Source organism: Thunnus thynnus, chromosome 23, assembly GCF_963924715.1.
Source record: "Thunnus thynnus chromosome 23, fThuThy2.1, whole genome shotgun sequence".
In the NCBI taxonomy this organism is placed as follows: Eukaryota; Metazoa; Chordata; class Actinopteri; order Scombriformes; family Scombridae; genus Thunnus; species Thunnus thynnus.
Genome location: NC_089539.1, coordinates 13,526,847 through 13,551,250, shown reverse-complemented (window position 1 = coordinate 13,551,250; position 24,404 = coordinate 13,526,847). Strand labels below are relative to the sequence as shown.

The following is a 24,404-nucleotide window of genomic DNA, read 5'->3' as shown; positions in this document are numbered from 1 at the left end:
TTAAACTTTTTCAGAAACTGTATGACACCCATGACCAAAATAGTCAAACATTCTGTCATTGTGTTACTTAAGGATGGGATTATAGTGTAAATAAATTATTCACATTTTTGCTGGGGACCCCCTGGAACCACCCCAAGGACCCCTGGGTGTGCTGGATCCCACTTTGAGAACCACTGTTCTATGTGATAACTTGGCATTCGTCAATAAACAAGTGTGTGCTGCCTGGTAATTGCCGATTGCAGCAAATTGGGAAACACATGCAGAGGTGTAACAACATTGTTTTCATCATTTTATTACATTTTAAATAAAAATTTGGAGCAGTGTAACAACCAGTCAGGTTCTCAAGTCCTGTATGAGTCAAATGCAACACTAGTAAACGTTTGATATTAATATTATAATATTACAAGGAAAAAGTCATCATTAAAGAGCTTAAAAGTCTTTAAGTACATGTACATGTCATTTAAAGTCTAATAACATGTTTTACTGCATTTTTTTCATAAGGTCCGATGTGAAAATATACAGATTCATCATTATGTTTTGTCTAAAGAGACTTTTTCATCAGTTCATACATTTCCCAAATCTGTTAATTCTGTTCAGTGTCACTGGGGCCTTAAGCCAATCCCAGCATGCGTTGGGCAATAGCCAGGGTACACCTAATCACTGTACTAATAATAAAGATAATAACATCATCTCCTTTTTGTCTCTTCACATTACTGCTGAGTTTGACACCACACACACACACACACACACACACACACACACACACACACACACACACACACACACACACACACAAACACACATGCACGCACACACATTCCACCAGTGTCTTGTTCCGCTCTGGCAGGCTCTCAGGACCACCTGAGGGTACCACATCACAGGTTTGTTTTTCCTGTATCTGCTCCATCAGAGAGGAGCAGGCCTCATTAGTGTTTGGCCCCTGTAGGATCCTGGGGCCCCTCAACCCACCCAGCCAACCTCCAGTGGCCCCTTGGGCCCTGAGCCCCCAAACACAACAAATCACTGTAACAAAAACGCGTGCTAGCATCCCTAATGCCCAAATCTTTACACTTCAAAAACACAATTATGCTAATGCCAGGAATCATTTGCCATTCCAACTCTGATTTAATGCGGCCTTTTAGTGGAGGAAAGCTAATTAGAGACTTCAATTAACATGTGCGACACAAACTGAAGAGAAGTGCGAAGGAGCCTGTCGATCATGGAGGATGCACAGCGAGAGCGGTGAAAGAGAGAGAGCGAGAAAGGGAAGTCTGAAAGCTATGCAAATGAGGCGAGGGAGCGCCACAGGGAGGCGTGGATCTCTGTCGCTACAACGGTTTCTGTAAATATCACCGTGACCCGTAGACAGAGTGGAGTCATCTCATTAACACAGATTGGAAGGCGTCACCAGAATTCAGCCCACAAGGGTCAGCGCTGATACGATGCAACCTGAGCTTAGCGAGGGTACTATCATTAAAACTGTGCCAAAACACAGGATTTAAACCCATGTTCTGTAATGCAAATAACATATTTCTCTCACATCCTTTCCTGTTTAACTACCTGAGGGTAAATGGCTCAGTGCACTGCTGGACACTGCTATACTGTGCCTCTATATAGCTGCAGATATACTATATGCTGCCTGAATACACACAGTGATTGCATTTATAGCCGCTATGCAGGTTTCTGTGACTTAAACGGCAACATGTGGACGCAGGAACCTTCTCATTAGCACAGATTGGAAGGTGAACTCTGCGGTACAACTCAAGCTCAGGGTATCATCATCATTACAACAGGTAGATGCAAACAGATACTTAAAAGTAATCACCTTATTTTTTGCAGTGCTGCAGAAAACAAACGGGGCCGCAGAAAATAGAAATTGAAGATAGGAGCTGGAAATAGGAAAAGTCAAGGAAATGCACCTATTATCGTCTGGAGCTCCACTAACAGATGGCTAAGCTTTTATTCTGTTTTCACTTACATTCACATTTTCACACAGTCTTGCTGCTCAGGGAATGACCTTTGATATCCAATTTAAAGATATTTCAGGGCTTTATTCATTCCTACTTTTTATTGCTTAAAGTACTATTTGTGCTGACGATTTAAAGTGCTTCTTTTTTGGAATTTCATTAAGACATAAAGGCAGCTTGGTAGAAAGTAATTTCCATACGTGATCTATGTGGCAAAAGTTCTGCTTAAACTATTACCTTCTGGTTAATAGATTATATATTACTTTGCAATTGCAGGTTTTACAATTTTATATATAATCTTTTTATGTAAATATATATATACACATATATATCATGTAGTTATAGGATTTTATGGATTTGTTTTTGACACTAGAAGACTGTTTTCACATTCATCTGTTGAAAATGAAAAGTTTCTCTGTGCTCACCGAAAATCTGATTTTAAGGCATGTACATACGAGCATAATTTGTGACATCACAACTAGTTTGGAGCCAATCGTTGTCCGGTATTCAACATCAACAAGTGTGATGTGGAAACTTGTAGCTTCCAGTGCATAAACACTGAGAAAGGATTTTAAAGTGAAGTAGGAGACATTTTGTGTGAAAAATATTTGCATATTCATAGATTCTGGATTGTCTGATGAGGAAGGAGTGTAAGTGATTGTAAGCATTTCAATAAGGTAATTGAACTTTTTTGTGAAAAAAAACCATTACATCTAAAATGGAGTCATTTCTTACGTTTAAAATACTGTTTGGTTGAATCTTTGTTCATTTCATTTGACGCTTTCAATGTAAATGTGTCATTTGTGAAAGGCTGCATTTTAACGGCTGCATGAGCCTTTATTGCAGAAGTCGCTTTGCTTCTACATCGCTGAAGCTCTCAGTGTAGAAATCTGTCTACAAGGCTTCAATCATACACGGGCACTTCAGGTTTTCCTCTTGGGGATCAATGCAGCAGCAGGGGAATTTAAAAAAGGACGTGAAATGTGCAGCTTCTCTGATGGTTACATGTGTACCACTTTAAAATTCATAGAAAGAAAAGGTCCAGTCAAGGCTAAATGATGGGAATTACAGTTTTGGAGTATTGATCTTCAATCTCCCATCTTTCCCTAGACTCTATTATTTCCCTACATACAGATAATGAATAGTAAATGCATGTTTTCGCTCCTGTATAAGTATTGAGTTGAAACCTTGAATCTAGGAGGTAATGAATACAGGACCAGGACACTCTAGCTAGAAAACATCATAAATACAGTAAGGGATCACTCTTCTTGTCATTCCCGCCACATCAAATACTGCTCACACTTCATAATGGCTGGTCTAAACTTTTGGCTGCCATCCATCATTTCAAGGATATTTGTTATTAATCTTTGAGAGTAGACGGTAAGAGCAGTGAGGCTCACCTGTGTGCTGAGGACAATCAGTCTTCTGACAGGTTTTCAGGTCAGTCTTCACGGCACATCATATCCTCTTGACCTGACGATCAGATGAACAAAATTGCAAGAAAATTCAGTGCCGTAATAACATCCGTCTCATTCCAGTAAAACTAAATGATGACATTATGTTTTTAGCCCAGAGACAGAAGTACTTTGCAAGGCAGCAGTTTCAGTTCAAACATTTTCAGGAAATGATCTTCAGAGTTCAAAGAAACATTTGTGCCTCCTGCAATGAAAGAGCATCAAGACTATCGGTTAGGCTTCAGTTATATCCAGTATTTCAGCTGATATTTTTTGGTCTTTGTTATGGACATATCATACCACATACACAAGTACATACCCAATGTCTATTCTGGCTTATAAGGGAATTACATATGTGCTGAACCATCCAAATAATAGCAAACATACCATGAACCACAATGTACAGGGTCTGACAAAGATAATCTATAAATGCACAAAAGCACATAAATAATAATAATTATCACTATGACATCCATATATCAAAATTTCTTTTATATTTCTTTCTTTTAAAATAGTTTCTACATGTTTTCCAAAATATAAAATTCATATGTAAATGCCCATTTTAAAAACAACAAAAAAAACTTCCCTGTGAAGCTTTTGTTAAGCTTCAGATCATTTACTCAAACCACCACTGTGAACAACAATATCTCAGAGACTTTATGTTAATATACAACTATTTTGCAACAGGAAATACATGTTGAATGAAATGTCATTTCCCTGAATTATATTTTTTATCAACGTAAGAAGAAAATGTTTTTTTAAGGGACGTACGATATCTATAAAATTGCAAAATGTTGATAAGGAATGTTTCTGCAAAATGTTCAATGACAACATATTTCATTTGTTTTCCTTACAAACTTTTCCTTTTAGTTATGTTCAGGCACTCACATCACTTAAGGTTTGGGATAGATTGTGGTTTTTGTTAGATAATGAAAAAATCAAAATTGACTTGACGCACCAAACATGACGACTTTATTAACTTTTAACCAAAACTACAATCTTTCCCTGATCTTAACCTTAAGTGCTATTGTTGCCTAAACACGACCACACATGGAATTCAAGATGCGCTTTATACAACTACCATCCTATGTGTAAATTATATGAACATTAATTAATTTTGAGACAGAAATATGTCCAGTCATCCAGCTGATACTGTATATTTGAAAGTGCTATTAGTCTATTTTTGACTACAATTATGCATCTTTGTACTGTAGTTTTATAAAAAAAAAAAAAAACAACAACAACTGACTTTATACAAACTTTTCAATCTGCTCTTATGAAGGTCAACTTTTTTTTCATTTTTGGGCATTCGAAGAGAGAGAAATGACGAGAGAGAGAGAGATGGCAAATGACATGCAACAAAGATTCCTGGCAAGACGTGAACCAGGGACGCCGCAATTCATGGTCTGTGCCTTAAACCTTGAGGCCTCCAGGGGAAAAACTGATGACACATTAGACAGTGTTTTAGAGTTTAGAAAATTAGACTAATTTACCAACTAGGGGACGCTAGAATTGAATGTTGAAATTCAAAACCTTTGAAATCCATAACTTTCAAAACTCTCGGAGATGATGCATCTTGTTATTGATTGGCCGAATGGTGAACGCAATATTTGTGATAGACAACATGTTTTCTTGTTTGCTGTTACAAGGTTTTTATTTTAACTCAGTTTGATACTGTCATTAACACATATCCGGCTGAATTGACTTGAAAAATTATTGAATATTTACCATCATTTGAAGCCTCACCGCAGCAGTGTACAGGCCTATACGCCTCTATAATCACAACATATCAAACAAGGTGCTCTTGTTTAAACTCTCACTGAATTAACAACGCAGCAGGGCAACATTCATATGCACTTCAGAGCATCACTCTCAAGGTCAGCGACTGTTAAGTGGTTATAAAATATGTTCTTCACTAATATAATACAGCAGAAACTTATTTGCCTGAGGACATGAGGAATGGATGGCAGGACATGAGGTGAGCTCATACTGTGCTGGGCTTACAAAAAAAAAAACAACAAAACTACAAATCCCACCTGTCTTCAAAAGGACAAGTACTGATGGAAAGTAACTGAGTACATTTACTTGAGCACAATTTGGAAGTACGTTTATGTGAGTGTTTTGATTTTATACTACTTTATACTTCTACTCCACTACATTTCAGCAAATATTGTACTTTTTACTCCACTTATCTGACAATAAAAAAGTATTTTGTTGGTTATTTTTCAGATTTATATTAAGAACTCACAATTTTCTACATTTCTTAGCAAATAGAAAACCATCTGGCAATCACAAAATGTTACTAAGTTCCTACACAGTAGGGGTCGTGGACCCGCAGTGCAGTAACACTGGCTGTGTTGTAAAGTTTAAAAAATGTTTGTTACTCTACATCAGATGTAGATATTTGAAAAATGAGACCTTCACTTAAGAGCACACCTATATTTGTAACTGTCCTGAAAAAGCAATAAACTCCAAGAGAATTCTCATTATGTCAGTAAACAGTATTTCATACAGCTCATGAGGAAATCAATATGATGTACAGTAGAAAGAGATGGAGCTGAAAAAACAGAATGGTAGTGTTGCTGAGGCTGGCATCAGAGGGGCCTTTATAGTGAACTTGATTAAAAGAAAATTGCTTTCAAGTGCTCTCAGCAGGCTGGGAAGTTGAGTGGGAGTGCTCTTGTGTGCAGCGCTGGTTGAGTTTCACAAACTAGGCTTTCAGGGTGAGGAAACAAGATGAAGAAATGCTTTGAAACTGCCGGAGGACAAAGAACGTAGAGGCACTGGTGACATGGTGGCGCAATATTACCGCTATTATCATTTTCAATACATTTTCATTTATATACCACTTCTCAGACTGTTGACATGAAATCCCTCTCTGTCTCATACATTATTAAAGGAAAGGAGCTTTGGTTGCCATGTAAAAGATATTTTTGAATCAGACAGTTTGTAATTATTGTCTATTAAATCAGATATAATTTAAAAGTGTTCTTGTTTTTTGCTGGAACTGCATGAAAATGAAACAGAAGAATGTGTGTGTGCATGCATGTGTCAAATAATCCAGAGATAAATAAATTAAAAATAATAATAATAGACTCGCGTAATTGTGGATTTTATCTTGTTAAGTATTCACCTGACAGGAGTGTCAGATGGATGAGGTCTTTAATTTTGGAACTGTCAAATTTGTATAATTTATTCCCTCTTGAATTCAGAATGACATCAGGAGATCAAATACTGTCCCTGATTTCCATGAAACGTTCACCTAATTGGCTTTTAAAGGGTGGAGTGAGCGCTGGTGAATAATTTAAGCGCTTGGTTTTAAAGTAGTCTGACTTTGCTGAGAATATCGGAAATCCATTACCGTGCAGGGTTAAACTTTTTTTTTTTTTTTTTTTTTTTTTTAGAGCCACTATCAAAAATTAAATTTGCATTTGATTTAATTTTAGTTTCTCATTAAACTATATTGCCTGTGTAGTCATGTATAAATGCACCAGCAACAGTCCCACCAAGAAATTAACGCATCTGTAACACATAGTAGCTTCCATGATGTTGTAGCAGCGAGGTCTGTGAATTACATCACCCTTTCATTGTGTTCTTTGCTTGCTTCATTGGTCAAACGGATCAAAGAATCTGCAAATAATGAGAATTATTCAAATTTTCGCCTCTTTGCATTGGGTTTACTTTCATACACGCTAATGTTTTAGCACACTGTGTAAACATATTCTGGTACATGCTATCTGAACATCATCGGAAATGCATTATTCATTGTAGCATAGTAAACACTGGACCCAGAGAGTTTAATCTACAAATAGTCTTAGTGAATAATTTTAAATGATTAATAAGCTTGTTTCCCCAAAACATATTGTAGGTGTGGTTTTTAAAAGGGTGCAAGGTACTGTTTTGTTTTTTTTACATTTGTCCTCATTGCTATTTTCATGCCATTCTTAATAATCACATATGTCAAAAATATTCAGTTTTGACTAAACTGCACTGTGTTTAAATTGGTTGAAATGTCTTCTGTGCAAGTTTTTCTGACATCAGACATTAGAGATCCTAAGATCACTAAAATATTCAGTTCAGATCTTTAATATTAAATATCAAAAGGAATTTTTGAACATTTTGGCAAATACGTTTATTGGCTTTCTTGTCGATAGTTAGGTGAGAAGATACCACCATCATATCTGTCGTCGATATGAAGCTACAGCCAGTAGCTGGTTAGCTTAGCTTAGCATTAGGACTGGAAAGAAAGGAGAACAGCTAGACTAGCAGCTCTAAAGTTACAAATTAACATGTCAAAAAGTTTGTTAAATCGAAAACTGATGTGTAAAAACAAATTGCAGAAGTCTCCACTGGTTATCTGGCAAATGTTCCCACCAAAAAATAATCTGTCACATAACCCCCCAGTAAACCTGTGCAATATCATTTTCACACAGTTTTCCAAGATATAAAGTGTTAATCAGTGAGCTTTAGGTGTGCTGATAGGCGGATTGTTATCTTTGGACAGAGTTCAGACTAGCTGTCCCTCTGTTTCCAGTCGTCTTCTAAGTCAGTGGTTCTTTTTCACATCAAGGACCCCTAAACTGACACAAATTAGACCATGGACACCCATCTGATAAGATTTTTGCTTTTAGATGTTTTATTACAGAAAGTGTATGACACCCACTTTTTGCTGGGGGACCCCCTGGAACCCCCTCAAGGACCCCTGGGAGTCCCCAGACCTCACTTTGAGAACCACTGTGCTAAGTTAAGCTAACCAGCTGCTGGCCAAAAGCCAACAAGCATATTTCCAAAAATGTCAAACTACTTGAAATGTTCACCATGACCTTACTAATGGCAGCATGCACTGAATGAAAAGCAGGAAACACTCAGGATGTGTCGACAGGACCAACAGACACAAGTCATTACATTTAAAAGAGCCAGTCTATAGCCTGCAGCCTCCTTCCTAGACTGAAAATCACTTATTTCAAGCCACAAAGATCTTATTTTGGACTGAAACTATATGAGATGGTGCTGACAGTAGCAGTGACTTGGCACTAGACAGAACATGTAGCCCACAGACAGGCACAGAGACGGGACGGGACACTTCAGTGACCACGCTCAGATGGGTGAAATCCCCCGGTCCGACAAACTCATCCCACACGATCGATAGCTGCTGTGACAACAGCCCTTCTCGTCACAGGCTGGAGAACAAGCTGTTGTGAAGGTCTGAGAATGGAAGATAGGCCCCCGGAGGGGAGGCTTGATTTACGAGCCAGAGTCAAGATGGAGGCACAGTCGCCCACGTACTGTAGACGGCCTTCCTGTTGCATCAGTCTCCCCCTCCCTGCCTGCCTGCTTGCCGCTGTACTTGTCCTCCTTCCACTGTCTGTTTGCATGCCTGTTGACAGCAGGAATGGGCTAAAATGACATACCACCCCGAAAAACATTACACTGTATTCTTCACTTTCAGTTGGATCTGTTGGGTGGTGAAATCCTAAATGTCACCTTTTGCTTGTATTAGTTATTTATTTATTTTACAAACTATAGCTGCGGGGGAGATGCTTGTTGATGTAGATAATATAAGAGAAACAAACTAGCGACATTCAAGCAACCAACCTGAAATAAGACACACATGCATTACTTTGTGGGAGACAAACAGTATCACCTTCAGGCATCTGACCACCCAGAATAGTACTAATATCTGTCCCAGCAGAAATTATGCAGAGAAATATTGTACCAACTTCACTCTAATGATACAGAATCAGCTCACTTTGGTCATCGGCTGCAGTAACAATTATAGAAAACACGGTTGCTTTTGAAAGTGGGCCAGTGGGACGTTTAGATGTGGATTTTGTCCTCATAGTTCAGCTGATTTCAAGTAAAAAGAGAAATATTGCATGATACTAAAGATAGAAAAGAGGTGTTTTGGCATATCAGTTTAGATTTACAGGCTCCAGCATTCATTCAGTTGCAATAAAACATTGTATTTGATCGTAGGGCTGCAACTAATGATTATTGTCAATATATATTCCAGTTATTTGTTTGCTAAATCAATAAAGGCTTGGTCTATAAAGTGTGAGGAAATCATTCAAAAATGCCTATTACAATTTCCCTGAGCCCAAGGTGATGTTATTGAGTGGCTTGTTTTGTCTGACTCACAGTCCAAAGCCCGAAGACATTCAATTTACAATGATATAAAAAGAGAGATAGGCAACAAATCCTCACAAATTAAGTATTTTTGTGAAATAAGTGAAAGAAATTCTCTCAATTGATTAATGGTTTAATTGACTAAATTGTTTCAGCTCTTTCAGAATAAAACCCTCCATCAAGGCCTTTAAAAAACCTCAATACATTTCCATTCTTGCGGGGAGGGGGGGGGGGGGGGGGGGGGGGGGGTTATAGGGATATACTGAAATGTGAAATGTTGTAGTGGACTCACTGTACTGTAAGGTGATGTAAGTAATTATGGCAGCTACAGTACTTACAGTATATTTAGTATGAAATATAGATAGAGCCAGATTGGCATTTTAAAGACCATTAAGAAATTAAATCTGTCTTCTGCTGACCATAAATCTTTGCAATGCTTTAAACCCCAAAGTCCCTCCAACATATAGGCTAGTTTCACCCCCTCCCTCCCCCTCCTGTAATTCATCGGGCTGCTGTTGAGCGAGTGAAGACACCCTGCCTCCATCTCTCTCGTGAGCCGTATCAATATTCATGGGTCTGCCGGGTGCGTTTGTGCGATGGCTGTCTCATTAGCCTTTGATCCCCTTGCGCGAGGCCTGTTGGAGCGTTGCCGCGCCAACAACAGAGCGCCGTTTGAAGTGCAGAGAGAACAGCTGCTCGTATTGATCTCCATATACTTTCTTTGCCATCCACGCATACACAGATGCTGCCCACAGGCACATGAATACATGCATCTACTGTAGGCCGACACTTATTACAGTCTGACCTCAACACTGCAACAACTGTGAGAGAATTACGCTTATAACGGCTTCATAGTATGCACTGTAAGATACATTACAACTCACACGGCTCTATGTGTTGATCCTCTATCACACTGAAGATCATTTGCAGGATAATGTGTCGAATTTATAAAATTAGGGGCTTAATAATACAATTATGTGTCACATGCAGTAGGATCGTCTTGTACTTCGTCTTATCAACAGGTTTTATGCAAAACACACAAATTTTCATAGAGGAAATGAGCACATAAACACTGTTTGAGCTGCGATTACACAGAGAATATTATGATACGCACAGAAAATTAATAATGAGGTACTTTCTCTAAAAAGATAGGAGTGCTACGCCGCTAAATTATAATGCAAGTTGGAACAAAGCTCTTATTTGTTGCCATGAGGTCGTGGAAATTATGGAAATCAAATAGCTATTGTGGATTTATCCCCCAAGATAGTCAACAGAGTCAGGTATATTCTGTTTTTTTTTAATGTATTTCTGAAGATAATAGACTTTGTCTTTGTGAATCATCAATAATATTTTGATATTAAATTGGTAGAAACAGCCTAAATGGCATGATATCATAAAATAAGCCAACCGTATGCATCCGCACAGCTACTGCTATTACACAATGACACTGAAAAACACCGTCTCGCCTCAGTTCTTGAATTTTACATGAAATGCTCTGTGTAATGCACACAGTTAGATTCACATATCAGACTGTCTGGTACACAAGCCAAAGTGCTTTTAAATAGACTCAAATTATCCCACTGAATCACCAAATTACCACCACATTTCAGTCCTTTAATGTTTTCTTTGTTATTACAGTGCAGTTCACTTCCTCTCTTCCTCTCGCTGGTTAATGTTAAGACATTTTTCTACCGTGCAGCCAGGAGAGAGAGGGTCCAGTTAGTATGACATCATGACATCTGCACAGTCCCGGCACAAAGACAGTTCCTGCGCTATACCACTCAATAATTCTCCACTCTGTGCTCTTTATACAGCAGATACCATCTCAGAACAGTGAAAATTAAGACTAGGAGCTTGTCTGGACTATTGCACCCCTGGGAACAGGTTTGCAGATCAATACCGCCAATGTGCCTGATAACATTAGTCTGCCCTTAATGGCACTAATGAAGAGAGCGGTTGATAGATGCTCAGAGAGACTTGGGTCAGAGAAACAGTCTGTTACAGCAGCTGCAGTGCCACTTTATAAAGGGGTTTTGATTTAGATTTCTTATATTATACTTTATGCATTCATTATTTCTTAACACTCATGACATTTTCTGTGAAAGAGCTAATTTACTCATTTAGATCACAAGAGCAGATGGAAAAAAATCTAAATGTATCTATTAAATCTCTGTAAACCTGGAAAAATAGACATTCAAGCAGGAGTATTTTTAGAAAAGCATGCCTTTGTGCAAAATTTATACAAACAAGTTCAATGTACCTATTTAACACCAACAATCTTTCATCTAACACCTCACAAAAGAACAGAGCTATAACAAGCTTTGTTATAAATTGCACATGCAAGTAAGTAAACAAATAAGCTCATTTTTATAGATCTTAATTATTTCTTTTCTGCACACCTCTGTGTAGCTGTGAGTAAAAGGATAAAAGAGCAGAAGCTACATCAGTGCCAAGTTTCGGAGGCGATCAACACTTTTCAGTGTCCTTTGTAACATCAGGTCACACTGTGCTGAGAGTCTGATTGCGGGAAAATGTTATCAGTCTTCAAATGTCAAAGAAACTACATCTCAGCAGAATCGCTGCTGACATTTTGATAATCAGACCCTATTTTGTTCTGTCTGCTCACATCCACACACACACACACACATATACACAGTGCAACCTGCTGCTGAAAAGCCTTGTACTACACACTGCACACACACTGCGCACACAACTTAACACCCCCAGCGCCTGATTGCTGCTGGTCCACACAGTCCTGATAAAGATGAGGGGAAATGAAAGGAGGAGAGGCACAAAGGAGACAGTGAGAGGTAACGTACCTCACAGTGGATGTTTTGGCTTCAACTTCAGGAGCTGCCGGGATGCACCGGTGAGGAGGGACTGATGACTTCTGCCGCTCTTCTTCTTCTCCTTCAGCTCTGGGATGGAGACTCAGGAGGAGAGCTGCTCCTTCGCTGCCTCCCCGCATCTGGCTCGCACTGCTACTGTCTCAGCCCCTCTCACTATCATACCTCCCCTCCCGTGCTGCCCCCCCCCCCCCCTTTTTCCCCTCCTCTTTTTTACTCCTCCTCTTCTCTAACCTGCTCCCTCCTGTCTCTCCTCTCCTCCTACACCACCCTGCTCCTCAAACTCCAGGGTGACAAAGGAAATCAGTGCTTTTATAATTAGTTTCCTAGCACATTTTTCTCAACAAAGTATGTTTACTGTGGTGTTAAAATAGAATCAAAAAGTGGTGACTTTTCTGTATTGCGTGGTACAAAAAAAAGTCGAATATCTATGTGATGACATAATGCAAAACAGCTGCACAGATGCAGAGCCGTGACTTAACATAATGAAATATGGCAATGTGGACTTAGGCTGTAACTAACAATCCTTTTCATTATATTTTTCCAATTAATCAGTTAATTGTTTTGTCTATAATATATCAGAAAATATAGAAAGATGAGCATCATAATTTCCAAGAGTCCGTCATGACATTCAAATTGCTTGTTTTATCACAGCAACAGTCCAAGATGCCAAAAGATATTCAATAAACTATCATATATGACAAAGAAGAGCATTAAACTGTCACATTTCAGAAGCTTAAACCTGCAAATTCTTGGCAGTTTTGCTTGAAAAATGACTGAAACGATTACAAGTCTTCTGTCAATCAACTAATCAATTCATCGACTAATTCTTTTGGCTCTACTGTCTAGGATCTCTAATTAAATTTGTGTGTACCTCCAAAGCTGTTTATGCTGAGAATATAACTGAAATCATTCACTGATGAGGTGAATTGAGGCAAAAGCTAATATAACTTAATGTTTACAATCGCAGAGGAGGAGATGTAGATAGAGATGTAGGAAAGGAGAGGAAGGATTTTTAAGATTTGAGATCATTCTTACAGTATGTAGATTGTGCAAAAGGGGCTGCAACTCAACATCAAGAGGCTGTTGCTCATGTTTTGTACATTCATCGATCATGTCATGACGTCTAGTACGTTACTCATAGCTTTCCCACAGTCTCAGTCAAAATAAACTGCTAAGAGAGTGGACTGACGAATACTGAAAGAAAAGAGAGAGGCACTCATGGCTCACTGAGGTGCTTTGCTTTAAATTATACCACACAGCTGTACGTTTCCACCTCTGACTTGGCGAATAAAATTCATTTGTTACCTGCCTTTTTTTTGAGTGAGATCTGCGTCAGATGACCGCTTGTGGATTCCACAGCACTGCCCAGTTCTCAGTCTTTTCCTCTCCGTCTCCTTTTCCCCCCTCTCTCCCATAGAGAGCCCTCCACTGCCTCTGCCCCTGTTTCCATAGTGACACTTTCCCCGACTCTGGCTCGACATAATCAAGTGAACGGGATATGGGTGGGGGTTGGGGGCGAGAGAGGGAACTGGGAGTGGGGTGTGTGGAGGGAGGTTGGTTGAAGGAATGGCAAAGATGAGAAAGATTTTTTAAAAAAGGGGCAAACAGCGAGAGATAAGGCAGCAAATATAGAATAAAGAGAATGTCAATATAGAGGGTTTGTCAGTAGCAAACAGTGTCTCGGGCTGGAGTCCATCGTTGCCTGATGTTGGTTTCAGATCAGGTGGTTTAGAAAAGCCTTGGCATATGGCTGAAATAATTGTCATGCTCATCAAACAACTGGATGGCCACTTGTGCTTTGTGACAATGCTCCCACCAGAGCAGAAATGAATTATGGGATAGAGTTGATCAATCTGAATTTTAATGTGAGTGGTGCTCAGCATGGGTCTGCTGCATGATGCCAGGCGGAGATGGTATAAACCGCCTCGAATGCTGGAATAAAATGATGCACCATATGTAGACAAAATGTGATAGTTAACCCATTCTGCTGCAGCTTTTGTTATGTGGAGCAGAGCAGGTGGACCCAGATGCAGGAGACTGTAGGGAGAGCAAGGCTGAAGAATAACTTCTTTATTCTAGGCTTGTGCAGGCAAAGCAAAGGTGGCAAAACAAATCAGAAACAGAACTATACAGAACAAGACTGAGTAACAAAGGATCCAACATGACTGAGCTGAAACACAGGACTGAAATACTTACTGAACTAACGAGGAGACGAGGTGCAGGTGGGGAGACAGGGAGAACAGACAGGGAGCCGATTGGCTGGGGGAAACACGGGGAGCAGGGTAGGGCTGACGAGGCTGAATGCGGGGCAGATGTGGAAGGAAAGCGTGAGAGAAAAGCAGGCTGGGGAGGAGCACAGAAACACAGGAGGGAAACAATGCAAACAGACAACGAAAAACACAGAAAATACAAATAGGCACACGAAAGCCTTAAATGCCAGCAGACCAATTGCAAACAAAAAACAGTCTGCTACGGATCTAAGTAGGCTGCAAGATAATCTGAGACATGCAAACTCTTAAAGTGCAAAACTTAGATCTTTGGTTAAGTTTTAACAGCCTTTTTTGTTCAAAGACGACAAAGTTATTTCAATATCATTTTTTTACACTCATGAAAACAGAAAATAATGGTTTGCTTCTATTGCATTTCGATTTATGGATGTAGTGTTTAGCTAGAAGCAGAATGAAAATGACCTTTGTGCAACTGTACAGCTGTGAATGATGACTCAAAATAACAATTCGCTGTTCACTATTGAGAAAACTTTTCAGCATCTATCATATAGGAAGTAGTGAATGAGTGAATGGGCCATGTCAGCATGTTAGCATTTTGCTCAAAACACTGCTGTAGCCTCACAGAACAGCTAGTGTGGCTGTATTTACCACACTATATTTAGTATTGTTGCTGAAAAAGTGTAACAAAATGATTCTTGTAAATACATCAGCACCCTTTACTGTGGTATGACTGTGCTCTTACACACTATTACACTACTGGACACAATATAATCCTTTCATGCTGAGCATTTTCTAAAAGAACAGCTTGTCTTTCCTGGATGTGTCTCACCATGAGGTTTTTAAGAAGCTCAAATGGATAAATAAAGGTTCATTTTTCTGCTCTACAGTAGCTACCATTGCTCACTTTAAAAGCAGCAGTTGAATATCCCCTGGCACATGAGGGATAAGAATGATTGTGTTGGTGCAGATCATCATTTTCCCGAATTAATCACCGTTGAATGGGATTACTGTGGAGCGCTGTCCTTCCTGCGTGATCAACGAGCAGCAGCAATATGGCTTGTGAACTTTCTAATTCTCTATTGATCCTCGAGCTGTTGTGTTACTGCCCGCCTCCCCCACCAGGAAGGTCAGATGGCAGCGTCAGCTGCTCGTGGACCTGGTGCAGATTTAGAGTCGTGATTAAAGGGACACTTCTGCAGGGTGGACACCAGGGGTTATGAGGATCGAATGTGGGACTTTATGGCTGTGAGATGGTTACTCTGACCGTGAAGCTACTCTGCTGTTGTTGTCCCCAAGGAAACACAAGATAAATTCACACCTTGACCACTGAGAGCAAATAAATAGCTCTTTATTAGTGCTCTTAGAAGGAGAGGTGGATATTGTGCTGCCACTTTGGCCATTTTATTGTCCCACCCATAAAAAGACTATGGAAAAATTATCATAATTTTATTTTTTTTGCATTTCTGAGTTCCTTCGGGCACTAACTACAAAAAAATCACTTTTTTTATCAAGTGACAACACAGTTTTTAAATCATAAGCCTTTATAGAATGGTTGGAATTTACTGTAAAAGTGCACTTTTAATAATGTGCATACATTTTTCTCCATTAAAGTGAAAAAAAGAGACATTTTTAAACACATCTCTTATGGGAATGTGTATCTCTAATTCTCCATATGCTCAATCAAACAGATGAGAAGAGCATCAAAGGATAAAATGCATGTGTTTGTGTGCATTTTAAGGGACAAATACTGTAATCAATGTCATATGAATTTATATGAACAGGAGCTATCAGTATCTCAGTGTTGTCACTTTTACAAATTTGGAGGAAAATTGCACATCCTCTCCCTCTGTGAAAGCTAAATTGGATGCTGGGTTTCCCTCTAACCACCATGTTGGCAACATCCCCATCATCCAATTTGGTGATAGCCCTGCCTACAAGAGTACTACCTGGCCGAGCACAAACTTGTCAGAAAGATTTATCTCTCTCTAACTCTAAATTCCAATCTCAGCCTGTTAGTTATCCCCGGCTTTAGTTTAGTTGGCAGAATGATTGACAGCCGGCTGATTGGGGAGCTGTGGATTTCTGTGCCCTCAAGTCAGATTGTGGAGGGATTCAACCAATTACCGCTCAAGGGCATCAAGACAAGGTGCAGAGGGCTGAAGCCGGTGCAGGTTGTAGTCTAACCCCCTCGTGGCGTTTGTGCATGCCAGAGGGTACAGTAGGATGCAGAGAAAAGGAACAGCAGAGATTATGGGAACACAATCAGAGCTGGCAGGTTATGTCTCTCGTAACCGGGCGAAAAAGACTGTTTCAAGGTTTCACTCTCAGGCAGTAGAAACAAAGAGAGAAGCAGGAGCTGAATGACGAGCCTGTGTCATTGACAACTATTGTGTGTATCTGCCTAAAGCAATAGACTTCACCTCGAACGTGGGCTTTCCTCCCAGGAATCCATTTTCCTCAGCAGCATTCAGACTTTCCTCTGACAATAACGATTACTGCAAACTGGCCAAATTACACTATTTATTACAAACTATTGTATATAATATGGAACACCAAATCAGCAGCTTTTACATTTAATTATATGTAATTTAGTACTATTTAAAGAGAAAATGTGAATTTCCTTGAAACAAAAGCTCAGTTTAAACCCAAGTAAATATTATAACTCATTTATTATTGGAAAGTTTAGATTAGGTTTAGCTGATTTCTGTTACCTGACACCAATCTGACAAGTGTTGTGTCTTTAGTCGTGTTTAGGTTTGATTCTTTTCATAATTCATAAAGAAAAGAGACAAAGTGTAGCCAGTGTAAGGTAAGCTAATAGTCAGTAATTGATGAAATAAAGAAAAATTTAGTTTCAGGTGTCTAAAATATGGCGGTCTAGATTAGTACAGTCTGGTTTTGGCCACTTGGGGGCAGGGGAAACAAGTGGCCTAGTGAACACAACAATGTCATATCATAACCTTTTAAGTTAATATGGCAAACTAATTCGCGAACAGTTGGTTATTCACACTTTCAGCAGTTACAGAGCAATATTATCATTCATTTGGAGTCGTGTGTCTGCCCACCTAAGTCAAATATTCACTCTCTTTTAGCTCTGTTTTGGTCTCCACCAACTCCTGGGGGATATATCTGACTCTTAAGCTGATAAATGCTTCACTATGTTCACCAGCTATACGCTAACTGTGTCTTTTTGCCATTTGGAGCTGAGCAGGTAGCATTCTGTGGATTTTTAAAGCGAGAGAGTGCTGAGAGTGAACCACAACAGTACAGTTGCAGCCAGACACTAAACAATGAGCTGAAACTCACTATGAAACTCCGTAAACCCGAGAGGAGACACGGGGTTGAGTGATAATTCTCTGTAGCTTCATCAATATGAGCGATGCCTCTGACATTACACATTGCCATTTGATACATTGTTAGATTAAAAAATGTTGATAAAAGCAGCTTTAAAGGCACGGAAACGGGATGACTAGGTGTCAGTTTTAGGTTTGTGCAGAACTCTACTGTACAACAACTACTCTACAATGACTGAAGGTTACAGACTCTGGGTTACCAATTGAACACAGTCTCTATGTTCCCTTTATAATTAGTACTAAACATACAAAACAAACATTTGTTCGAGGGAACTATAAGGAAATTATTCAGATATTACTGACCCCTAAAATAAAGCATTTCCATTATATTACTACCTTCCCATTTATGAAGCCCCTTTTCAAAACTAACCCACAAATCTGTCCTCAAAAGTTGCAGCATAGAAGTGTTAAATTTAGTTAAGCTTTTTAAAAAAAGACTGTTCTGTTCAATATGTGTGTCAGCTCCAACCCATTTATTGTCAGCATGGACTACCATGTTGCAGTAAAAGGTAACTCAACATGTGCCGTCTTGAGATATTAACCAGTCACATCCATTTAGAGCATTTGACGGTGCTGTCAATGCACATTTACATGACATCATAATTTATGCATTTAACTGGAGCTCCAATCCTATATAATTTAAAATCAATTACAGTAGCCAGCTGAAAATTGAAGTAATTTTAAAATGAAGTAAGGTTTATGATGTATTTATGTTGGTTTTAACTGTTCAATGACACAAATCTTATTCTCCATATAACAGTCAACTTTTATGGAAAGAAACTCTTTTTTATTGCTGTGTGGTGGCCGTTGCTGTATGCACTGTGTTGTATTGTGTGTGTGTGTGTATGCAAGTGTGTGTGAGTGTATGTGTGCGTGCGTGCATGAGAAAGACACACAGAGGGAGACCAGGCACCCACTTGTAAATTATGTCTTTCATCTCTTGACTTCAGATGTGGCTGTCACCCACTTCCATTATACAGAAGGATGAAGTGTGACACACAAGACAGACTGTAAGATGGGAGTGTGAGAACAAAGGAAGTTGAGAAACATGCATGCGTGCACACACACACACACACAAGCACGCACGCACACATACACAAGCTCTGGTTTCATGGACTGAGTGGACTCAATAATGAAATAATAATCACAGAAACCAAGGAAGGAATTATACTTTTCTAGCAAGAACTTACAAGATTTCAAGACAGATAATGTTTGGATGTCTAGGTGTGGAAAATGAATGAGCAACACTCTCAGGGCCTTCAACAAACATCGCTATAGTGCCCTTGAGGAAGCCACTTAAACCCCCAAATCGCTCCAGTGGAGCTCCTCAGTGGCCAACAGCATCCGACTGTAGCTGCGCTGAGTGAATGTCTGCATGAATTTGAAGCACGAGGCTGAAAAAGCTGCCAGCAAAACCCGCTTCCAGGATATATTCTTAAAGAAATCTAAATCAAGGGAGTGTGCAGGGAATGGCAATTCATTTGAGCCAACATTGTGTAAAATAAAAGTCCCTTGGGGAAATTAAAGTGTGATAAAACAGGATATTCACATATTGCAGTAATACAGCCAACCATGTTCACCTTGGATATATCCCAGATCCCAACGTAATTCCTTTCACTGTCTCCTGTCAGAATAAGTTCTTATGTTTTCAGTGATGGCTCGGACAGCAGTGACTGGAAATTGAAATTGCTTTTCACTGTCTGCAAACTCCCATTTACAGGTAGATTTCCTTTTGAGTGAGTAATCCATGGCTTAATTTTAGGAGGAATTCTTCAACTTGTCATTCACCCACATGCAGGAAAATGTCAAACCAGAGTTATATTGAATCATCGAAAGAGTTATAATTACTCACACATCAAGTAGACAGTATTTAAGCACATAGGGAGCTCCTATGACGGCAGTATCTTCACTGTGTCCTTCGGCAAGATAGTGAACTCCTAGAAGGTCCAGTTATGTAATTTTGTGCCTCAACCTCAGCTTTGAACCCCCATTTAGCTTTTTTTTTTACGGTCTCTCATTTCACAAATCAAGAGGAAAGACATAAGAAGACAAAAATAACATATACACACTTGTAAGAAGAACATAAAATAAAAAAAATAACTAACAGGGGGTTGACTGTCCCCTTAAAAAGATAACGTAAATGGGTAAAAAATGAATTGATTGATACAAACATCAGGTTTCCATCAGGTAGCTGAGGAAAAGCCCCCAAGCATTCAAAACACTTTGCTTTGTTTTAGAGTTAAATGAGAACAGCTGTTCCATTTGGACGTTGAAAAAGGATCTCATTAAACCAGTTTTTAAACACTGAGAATCAGACGGTTTTTGCTGTGACTATGCCCCACATTAATTCTTGCTGGTGGCTATACGAAAAACTCGTGATCTTAGAATAACCAAAGTTTCCAAGAACGGATCTGATTTTATCTTTTTTTTAAGTACCCTGGAAAACCATTTGTAACCCATTTTGCATAATGATGATACTGGTGGATAGATTTTTACCTAGTTTAGTTTTGAAATATTGGAGCCTATGGGTGACTTTAAATTGTATTTATTTGTATCTACAGGTTATAATCCACCCATGTGATCTTAATAGTACCTCATGCACTTAGGAGCTCATGTCTACTGGATATTTTTAAAGGACCAAAATAATGTCAATGAGAAGAATATAAATGCAGTTTTCAGGGTGTTTGTTTAACTTTGTTTTATCAAGGGTCCCATTAGCTAATGCCAGAGGCAATCACAACTCCTCCTCAGTGCGAGATGAGCTGAAAAACACAATTAGATAAATCTATAGTACAGTGGCAATTCACATAGCATTAGGGCAACAGTGTTAAATAAGTTTAACAGGCATTTTGCTTGAGGACGGAGACAGAAGAGAAGTAGGGGGCTGCTGCGATTCGCCACCAAAACCGATCTTAATGAGAGCTGCATGCAGAAGAGGATAAGCAGCACTCTTCACCTTACATACCAAGACCCTGGCTGCTGAGACGGCTTCATTAAGCCCAGCAGACTATGTGCTGTCACTCCTGAAAACGGGCAAGGCTGCCAAAGGAATGGGAAACAACAACACAGTAATAACGTTGACATTTACAATAGGCGTCGGATATCATATCCAATTTCTCCCTGCACACCCTTAATTCCTTTTTAATTGCTTTTCCATGTTGGTTCCGGAATAAGACTGTCTCTCTTCATTTATGAAAGTGGAGAGATGGGGACAGTGATGTGTGTGTGTGGGGGGGTGGCTGGCTGACGGTTCGTGTGTGTGTGTGTATATGTGGGTGAAGGGGGGAGGAGGGGGATCATATGCTAAAAGAGGGGTGTTGGTTGCAGGCGAGTTGCAAGGCCAAGACTGAGATAATTGGTAGCCGTTTTTAAACAAATCAACTACTTTTTTAAAAAGAGCTTTGATTAGAAATCTGACTTCATGTGATGAACATAACTGAAGAATTAAATGATTATGATACACATGATTAATTATCCTGCTACTGGATGAATATGCTCAGAGTTTCAAACACTCATCCTTAAAGGGTGGATTATGGTACAAAATGAGAAACAAGAATCTAAATCCTTCTTGTCATCAAAGTATTTTTTCATATCTGAACATATAGGACCATAAATTATCAACTTAAATCGATAAAATTCTATATGGTGAGGAGTAAATTTAAAGTGGTAGGAACAGCAAGTTCCAAAGATAACAATATTATACATAATCCCCCGTAAAATCACAATTTATCATATTTACACTTCTGATTTGGTACAGATTAAACAAAAAAGACCTGACATGTTAGTTTTAGAGGTGCTGGTAGGCAGATTTTGTTACATTTGGACCGAAGGAGACAGTGACTGACTGTAGCTTCATATTTGTCGTACACACATTAGAGAGGTAGCTTATCTTCCTCAACTAACTCTCAGCAAGAGGGAGAATACACGTATTTCCCAAAATGTCAAACTATTCCAGCAATGGAGCTGCGAGTTCCCTTGAGCCAAATTCAACAGGAAATACATAAAAAATACAGCAGTTTTGTTCTACGTTTTTTAAGATAGAGCAGTAAACAACATCAGTCAAGCATCAGGTCCATCACGCGGCAGAGTGACTGATGGCGCAGCCCAGTGCACCACATAACTTGGCAACCCTAGAGTTACTTTTATCCAGCAGAGTGTGTGGTGGTTAATCAAAGCCCATAATTTCCATAATTCATGGATGCCCATCTGTTTGCCACCTACTCCCATGCCCAGTGCAGAATAAACAAATTCAGGAGAGGGACCAAGGGGCTATTTAATGACAGCATCAGCCATGGCTTGTGCAAATATCGACACACACACACACACACACACACACACACATACACACACACAAACACAACATAGTGCAATCAATCTTCCGGCTCAACTATAATTCATTCTGAACACAATTGTTTAATCCATCCGAGGTACAATATTTGCATCATAATTCAGAAATTGAGGTTAACTAATTAGGCATCATAATCGTATGACTATTACTCACCCCGATCACACTTAAAAGCCGTAGAAGACTTTCACATAAACTCACATAGAGTAAAATCTCTGATCTCCATCCAGGCGACTTCTCACAAAAGTCTTGTCACACCACGAGATCATACAGATTTTCTTCAGATAAAATCTAACTACTTTGATGTTATTGCAAGCCCGGGGACGGCTGCATGATTGAATCAGCGAAGCTAAGGAAAGAGAAAAAAGCCGATATAGCTCAGAGGGAAGTGGATTTGTTGTATGAATCAGGGATAAATTCTCACCTGATGAACATTTTAGTAGTGAGGCAACCAACAGAGAATCAAATATGAACTGGTAACACTTAAGATTACAACCCGCAAACTACAGTGTAGTTATTTAGTACATACAGGCTACCAATGAAATACTGCGTATACCGGGAGACATATGTAAGAACAAGGGAAGAGGAAAAGAGGTTTGGGAATAAAGGGGTAACTTTGTGTTTATGAGGGACTTAGAAATAAATTCTAATAGTATTTTTGTAACTGTAATAGTATTTTAATGCACTGAGTACCTGTCATCACTATCATATTATATAAGTAATATTATTACTGGGTAGCAAGATATAAAAAATGGAGAAAACAGGGTAATAATGTTACTATTGCAATGAAATTAGCTGTAGTAAAATCATGACATTCTGGTAATATATATTCTTATTTTTGGGATCTAATATCTGATAGTGTTAGAGCACAACCTAGAACAACTTTTATGTCCTCTCATATAATTGCCAACTGGGGTAATGACTTACTTTTAAGTGGTAGCACATTGTATGAAGCACTGAAAATATGGGAGGAATCCCTTTTTTATTATAGTGTAAGTTTGGGGTGTGCAGGCTGTAAAATGAAGCAGCCCCTTGTTCACCCCATTTATGCTCTAAGTATTTAATATTTCATTAAGTAAGTACCATAAGTACAAAATATTTACACTGTAATTTGCAGGCTGTAATGTAAACCCACTTTTTAAACATCCAATCCTATTTCCTTTATAACTCTCCATTTAAAAACAGTCAGGCTGCACAGATTTTGGAAAAAATAATGTTTTAAACTGAATAAATAGTATTTTAATGGATAGAGTCTTGGCTGATGGCTGCATGGTGAAAGCTGCTGTCACTTACTTTAGAGTTTTATTCCCTAATGAGATACTGTATAATACATCACCAAAAGTGATGCCTGCTAAAAATGTAATGATGGCAGTCTATTAAATGTAATGATGGTAGCTTATAAACAACAAAAGACAGCTATAGTTTAAAAAAAAACAAACCCAAAAAACAGGTTGAATGAAATCTTCAAGTATCGTCTGGTGTGAGAGGGTCACAGATGTAATCAGAGCCCCTCTGACCCAGCTGTTGAGCTCCATTTAAAGTATTAAAGCTGGAATACACTGGGGACTGAGGGACAAATGACTTTTAACACAAAAACACCTGGTGTGATAACCAAAGTTCTCCAACTCTGTTGAGTATCATGAGTGTTCCTCCAAAGTTGAAAATGAATCTGACATTGGGTCTTATTTGGAGAAACTTTTATTCCAGACGATTTTGGCACTCATCTGTTTTCCTGCCTCCCTGCACAAAGCCGGCTGGCCACAGAGCTTGGAGTGATTCTGACAGTTACTTGACTTCTGAAGTGCTGGTAAAGAGGCTGAAGCGGCTCCACTTCCTGCAATTCAGAAACATATTAAAAATTAAGTTGTTTTTATCCTTCGTAGATTTAAAGAAGGTCATCCATGCTTTTATCTCATCTCGTTTAGACAACCGCAAAAATCACCCTAGTAGAACAAATCAACCTTTTCTAGTGTGATGAATGCCACAGCTGATATTACAAGCACTTGAAATAGTGAAATATTAAGTATTTTGATTTCAGGGATACAAAACTGGAAGACAGTCAGCACATACACATTCATTGTT

At 39.0% G+C, this 24,404-nt stretch overlaps 1 long non-coding RNA gene across 1 annotated transcript in view; it reads right to left on the bottom strand.

Annotated features, from left to right (window-relative positions):
* Positions 1 to 12,506, bottom strand: part of LOC137176091 (uncharacterized) — a 49,684-nt gene extending 37,178 nt beyond the window's left edge. Inside the window, exons 1-2 of the long non-coding RNA XR_010925801.1 lie at positions 12,367 to 12,506; positions 3,368 to 3,440 (exon numbers count right to left, since the gene is read on the bottom strand). This is a non-coding gene — a long non-coding RNA (uncharacterized lncRNA). The remainder of the gene's footprint in view (positions 1 to 3,367; positions 3,441 to 12,366) is intronic.
* Positions 12,507 to 24,404: the final 11,898 nt, after the last annotated feature.